Source organism: Ursus americanus, chromosome 14 (genome assembly GCF_024610735.1).
Source record: "Ursus americanus isolate L20-20 chromosome 14, mUrsAme1.1.p, whole genome shotgun sequence".
In the NCBI taxonomy this organism is placed as follows: Eukaryota; Metazoa; Chordata; class Mammalia; order Carnivora; family Ursidae; genus Ursus; species Ursus americanus.
Window position 1 is genome coordinate 17,257,719 of NC_142140.1, and position 6,590 is coordinate 17,264,308.

General features: G+C 36.5%; 1 pseudogene; it reads right to left on the reverse strand.

Moving 5' to 3' along the window:
- Positions 1 to 3,011: 3,011 nt before the first annotated feature.
- On the reverse strand, positions 3,012 to 4,224 carry LOC123799235 (phosphoglycerate kinase 1 pseudogene; annotated as a pseudogene).
- Between the last annotated feature and the right edge of the window lie 2,366 nt (positions 4,225 to 6,590).

The following is a 6,590-nucleotide window of genomic DNA, read 5'->3' on the forward strand; positions in this document are numbered from 1 at the left end:
TATTACTTCTTTTACAGTCTATGTCCTAATTTCAAATATATATATATATATATATATATATATATATATATCATGCTACTTAACAGTGCAATCATTAAAGGTCAACGTACTTTTATAAAAGCTGAAAGGTTCTAATAGACTTGCAAAAAATATTAGCCTCAACAGAAAGCTAGCATTCAGGAGTCAGTGGAAAACCTAAAAAATTGTGAAAGCGAAAAAAGAAAAAAGTGCCTATGGATAAAATATTCAGCAAGATAATAAGGTAATATGACATGGGTGAACTGTAAAAAGTGTATTTCAGAGTGCATACGGAAGAGAAGAACAAAAAATATTTCAATGGGCTTAAGATTTGTGACTTTATTCTGGGATGAATACAGTAAAAATCAATGAAGACAAAAATTGCACAAAGATATAAAAGAGATACTATGTTTTTCTGATAACAGAAATAGAGACTAAATATAAAATTGCTTCTTGTTGATGCCTTCGCTTCCTCTATACTCCAAACCCACCGCACAGCCCATCTTCACCCTTCTCTTTTATAAAGCACTTTCTGAAAATGAAATAAAACATGCAAACAGAAAAAGGCACAGAGAACTTTACAATTATTTTTGACACCTATATAAATGGACTCGCATGGTATGTATTGTCTCCTTCTTCTTTTTTTTTTTTTTAATTCCACGCCCAGCATGGGACTCTTTCTGGATTTCTTTTACAAAATATTATGGTCATCAGATTTTTTTTCCCTTACTGTTACATTTTAGTGGTAGTTTTCATTGCTGTATATGTATGTACCACACAAGTTTTGCTATTAAAATAATACCGTTCTAAACAGCCTGGAACAATTTTTTCTACTCTCTCTCTCTCTCTCTCTTTTTAATATACCTAGGAGTGGAATTTCTGGGTAGAAGTTTTGTGGATCTGGGACACGTGGGTGGTTTAGTCGGTTAAGTGTCTGCCTTCAACTCGGGTCATGATCTCAGTGTTCTGGGATCCAGTCTTGTATCTTGTTCCTTGCTCAGCAGGGAGCCTGCTCCTCCCTCTACCTGCCACTCCCCCTGCTTGTGCTCTCTTTCTCTCTCTCTGACAAATAAATAAATAAAGTATTAAAAAAAAAAGTAGTTTTGTGGATCTTTATCTTTAGATTTCCAAATTGGTTGTCCCAGTTTACCCCATTATATGCACTGCTTGGATGTTCCCATGGGTCCATAACCCCATCAGTATTTAGGATTACCACGTTTGTTTGTTTATTTTAATTTTAGCCATTTTTATACATAATGACATCTCATTAGGTTCTTTTTTTTGTCGAAATATAATGTACATGCAATAAAATACACAGATAGTAAGTGTTCAGTTTGATAGGTTTTGACAAATCGATCACCCCAAAGTTATTCTCTTGCATTTTCTATTCAATTCTACACTCCCCCCTAACTATTGCTGTCCTAATTTCTATCACGATCTTCCCCTTCTTGGACTTCAAATAAATGAAATCCTATGGCATATAATTATTTATGCATGGCTTCTTTTGTTCAAAATTGTGTGTTTTTTTAAAGATTTATTTTATTTATTTACTTGTTTATTTACTTGTTTATTTATTTAGGAGAGAGAGAGAGCACAAGCGGGGGTGGGGGTGCAGAGGGAGAGGGAGAGACAGAATCTCAAGAGGACTCCCTGCTGAGCGCAGAGCTCGATGTCGGGCTCCAGCTCATGACCCTGAGATCACGACCTGAGCCGAAATCGAGATTCAGGTGCTTAACCAACTAAGCCACCCAAGTGTCCCCAAAACTGTGTGTTCAACATGGTGTTTATAAGATTCATCATGACATGGCATGTATCAGTACTGTTCATTTCCTTTTTATGGTCAAGAAGTCTTCCACTGTATGAGCACCCCACAAGTTGTTCATTCTATTCTCCTGTTGATGAGCGTCTGAGTTGTCTCAAATAAGGGGATATTTGGATGATGCCGTGAAAAACATTTTTATAAATCTTTTTGTGGACATATGTTTTTATTTATCTTGTATAAATACTCAAAATGGAATTCCTGGGTTGTGGGATAAAATGTATGTTTAACTTTATAAGAAACTGCAAAATAGTGATTCGAAGGATTTGTACACTTTTACATTCTCACCAGTATTTATAAAAGTTACAGTTGCTCCACAACCTTGCCAACAATTATCATTGTCACTCTTAACTGTTTCCCATTCTAGTGGGCGTAAAATTGTATATAACGGTGCTTTTCTTAATTTGTTTTATTCTATGACAGTGGATATACCATTGTGGTTTTCATTTATATTTCTTTGATGATTAGTATAGAGCTTTTTTTTTTTTAACATATTTGTGCTCATTGGTCATTCCTTTTTAAAAACATTTATTATTTATTTAATAGATCACATCCTTTGTCTCCCTCCCTCCCTACAATTGGGATTTCATCTTATTTCCATGCTGAGTAATGAAACAATGACAAAACTAATCAGAATAAGGTACTTCAAAAAGGGAAGCTAACACAGCTTATTTTCTTTTTTTTTCCCCCTTAAGATTCTATTTATTTATTTGACAGAGAAAGAGCCAGCCAGCTAGAGAGGGAACACAAACAGGGGGAGTAGTAAAGGAAGAAGCAGGCTCCCAGCAGAGCAGGGAGCCCGATGCGGGGCTCAATCCCAGGACCCTGGGATCACACCCTGGGCCGAAGGCAGACGCTTAACGACTGAGTCACCCAGGCGCCCCTCCGCTCATTTTATTTTAACAAGCAAAATATAAATATATGCATTCTAGAATGCACAATGGTTTAGTTACTAAAAACGTCAAATGGGATCTTGAAGGATGTAGCTAAATCCAGGGTGCAGTAGAGATGAGCTGTGATGCCGTGCAACTGTTGAAGTGCTCTTGGCGTTGCGTCTCTTGGCCACTAGCTGAATCCTGATATGGGGGAAGATTTCAGCTAATGCCATGTGGAGATGCAGTAAGTGCTAAGTTGACTTAGGGGCTATGCACAGGCACCAAAAGGCAGAAAAATACTAAACACTGCCGAGAGCATCCACCCCAGGGAGTACTTTACTTTTCAGGAGCTCTAAACTGGCATCGTTCCCAGGGCTCACAATGCTGACATTTTCCTCTGTGTTCCATTTGGCACAGCAAGTGACAGTGTCTCCACCACCTATGATGGTGATGCAGCCCCTGGAAGTGGCTTTCACCACCTCATCAATAAGGGCTTTGGTTCCTTGGGCAAAAGCTTCCTGACCAAATACATCCACAGGTCCATTCCACATAATCTGCTTAGTCCAAGCAACTGTCTTAGGTACCTCTTGCTCCTCTCAGGACCACAGTGCAAGCCCACAGAGCTTGCAGGTATACCAGAGGGCACAGCAGCTTGGCCAGTCTTGGCATTCTCATCAAACTTGTCAGCAGTGACAAAATCAACAGGTAAGATAATCTTCACACCATTCTTCTTTGACGATCTTGGCTCTGTCTTCATCAAGCAGAGAAGTGCCAATCTCCATGTTGTTGAGCAGCTTAAGGAAAGTAAAAGCCACTCCACCACCAAAAATCATCTCATGGACTTTGTCCAGCATATTATTGATCAGCTGGATCTCGTCTGCAAATTTAGCTCTGCCCAGGATGGCCAGGAAGGGTTGCTTTGAGCTCTCCAAGGCCTTGGCAAAGTAGTTCAGCTCCTTCATCAAGAAATCTCCAGCTGACTGATTCCCACCATGGAGCTGTGGGCTTGGTGAGTTGTGCCCAAAGCATCACTGCCATAGACATCCTCTAGCTTGGAAAGTGAAGCTTGGAAGGCTTCTATTTTGGCTGGCTCAGATTTAACCCTCTTCTCAGAAGTATCTTTTTCCTTCCCTTCTTCCTCTCATGAAAGCAAATGTTCTCCAGCAGGATGATGGACCCAGCAGCTGGGTCAGCACAAGTTTTCTCCACTTCCAAGCCCACACAGTTCTTCAAGAATGAACATCCTTGCTCAGCAGAGATTTGAGTTCTACAGCAACTGCTCCAAAGAGATCTTGTCAGCCATGGGGACACCATCAGACCAGCCCAGATGGCTTATAAGAACAACTGACTTGGCTCCATTGTCCAAGCAGATCTGATGCTTGGGATGGCAGCCTTGATTCTCTGGTTGTGTTATCTGGTTGTTCTCATAGGACTGTTGAAGTCCACTCTCATGATGACCTGCTTCCCCTTCATGTCCAGTTTGTCAATAGGCAGCTTGTTAGAAACCAACATCTTGGCAATACAGCAGCGGTGAGGCTGAGATCTTAAACAACAGCATTACTGGCCATTCTTATATCTCCTTTGGCAAAGTATCTTTTCAAAAAAGTTTTGCCCTTTTTATTGGGTTATTTGTCTTTATAAGATTAATTTGTGGAATACATTCTATATTCTAGATAAAAGCCCTTTGTCAGATTTACGTATTTTATAAATATTTTGTTTAGTCTGTGGCTCGCTTATTTATTTTCTCAATGATTTCTTTTGATAGAAGTTTTCTTTTTAATATTGATGAAGTGCAAATTATCAATTTTTATAATGACTGGTGCTTTTTTGTTTTGTTCAATAAATCTTTGCCTACTTGAGGTGACAAAGACAATTTCTTATGTTTTCCTCTAGAAGATTTAGGGAAGTAGATTTTATATTTAAGCCTTTGATACATCTTGAAGTAATTTAACTTCGGTGTATGAAGTGACATATCAAATTGATCCAGCACTATATGTTTAGAAAGACTACATTTCTTCTGAATGGATTTAATTTAGCACATTGGCTGAAAATAAGTTGACTCTCTAGATAATTTACATCTGTACCTATATCTAAAGCTAGACTCTGTATTTGGTTCTACTGATATATTTGTTATTCCTTATACCAATACTAGTCTTAACTAATGTAGCTTTATAATGGTTCTTAAAAGAAGGAATGTATATTTTTTCCATTTTGTTCATTGTAAAAATCCCCTAGTAATTCCATTTTAATTTTAGAACAGTTCATAAATTTCCTCGAAAAATCCTTCTGGGATTTTGATTGGAATTAAACTGAACCGGTAGACATCTGATTGCTTTTAAGATTTACTATTTAACTTTTGTTTTCAATAATGTATGACATACCACAGTATATTTTTCTTTATATCTATAGTGCCTGGATTTTACAGAACTTCTTCAATATTGGCCTTGAAGTCACTAATCAGATTTTTAAAATTCTCAGTCACAATCTTCGCAACTATTGTTTTTGCCTAAGTAACTCTCTTCCAATTCTAAGACTTCAGTTATATATTTGTTAGATGTTTATACTATATTATAATTGTCTGTTATGTTCTCAGGTTCTCCATATTTCTGGAGCTCCTTGCTTCAGTTTGGACATTTTCTTTTGACCTATCTTCTAACTCACTTATTCTTTCTTCAGCAACATCTAATCTAATGATTAAACTCAACCACTCAGTTTAATAAGATCTCAGCTACTGAAATCTTAACTTCAATTATTTTAAGTTCTAGAATTTCCAAATTTCAAATTTTCCTGTTCTCCGCTAAAATTTTCCACCTTGTCACTTAATTTCTGATTATGTTAATTAATTTAAAAGTTATGTACTATAACTTTAATATGTGGTTATTCTCTTGATAAATCTCAGTTGCCTGCTTTTTCTTTTGTGTGTTGGCCAATTCTTAACTTTTTGTGTCTGATTACTTTGTATTGCTTAACAATATTATATATCATTAAGTACCAAATTTATATCAATCAGTCAAAGCTTTAGCTAATGCCATCTTTTTCCAGAGAGGAATTATTTCTGTTATTGTTTAGCAGCTGGGTGCATCACCATAATCCAGTCAGGAATTGAGGTGATTTTAAACTGGGCATCAGTTACAAGAACTGGTCTAGTTCCCATGCACGTAGAATATAACAACTTTAGATATCAACTGAAACCTTAAGTATTTATAAGAACCCTTAATTCCAGATTTTTCCCAGTTACATGAGAGTGTCAATGTTTTCTTCAATGTCTTACTCTCTCACTAATGCTTTAGCACTTATGATTATCTTTCATAGAAAAAGTAGCTCCAGACACTGAAATAATCATCCTTGGTGTTCCTCATTTTCTGGTTCTTGGTTCTTTCAGTTCTGCATTGGTAGTTTTTTTCCATTGGTAGTTTTTTTGTGTGTCTTAAAATAGATATTTAAAAACATATTTTCCTAGCTTATTTAGTTGTTCTCAGCAAAAAGGCTGTTCTTAAGTGTCCTAGTTAGTCATTGCTAGAAAAAGAATTTCTTTATCATCTCTCTTTAAAAGTAGACTTTTTACAAGTTACTGAACCAGCTTTAAAAATATATATTAAAATACCATTCTTTCTGATAAATTTAGAAGAGGCAAGGTTCTCCATATTTAGATTCAGTTAATTTACATCTGGAATCTTTAGTTGGGATATGTCAATTTCTAATTGGTAATTAGGGACATTGCTTGATGATAAGGAACACATGACTCATAAGTGTAACTTACTGAGAATAAAAGAGGGTGTTATGATTAAATGATGCTTTGGTTTACCCCTGAAATGTATATGCACAAAGTATACCCAAACCAGCAGAGCAAAGGCCAAAAAAACTGAACTGAAATTTAA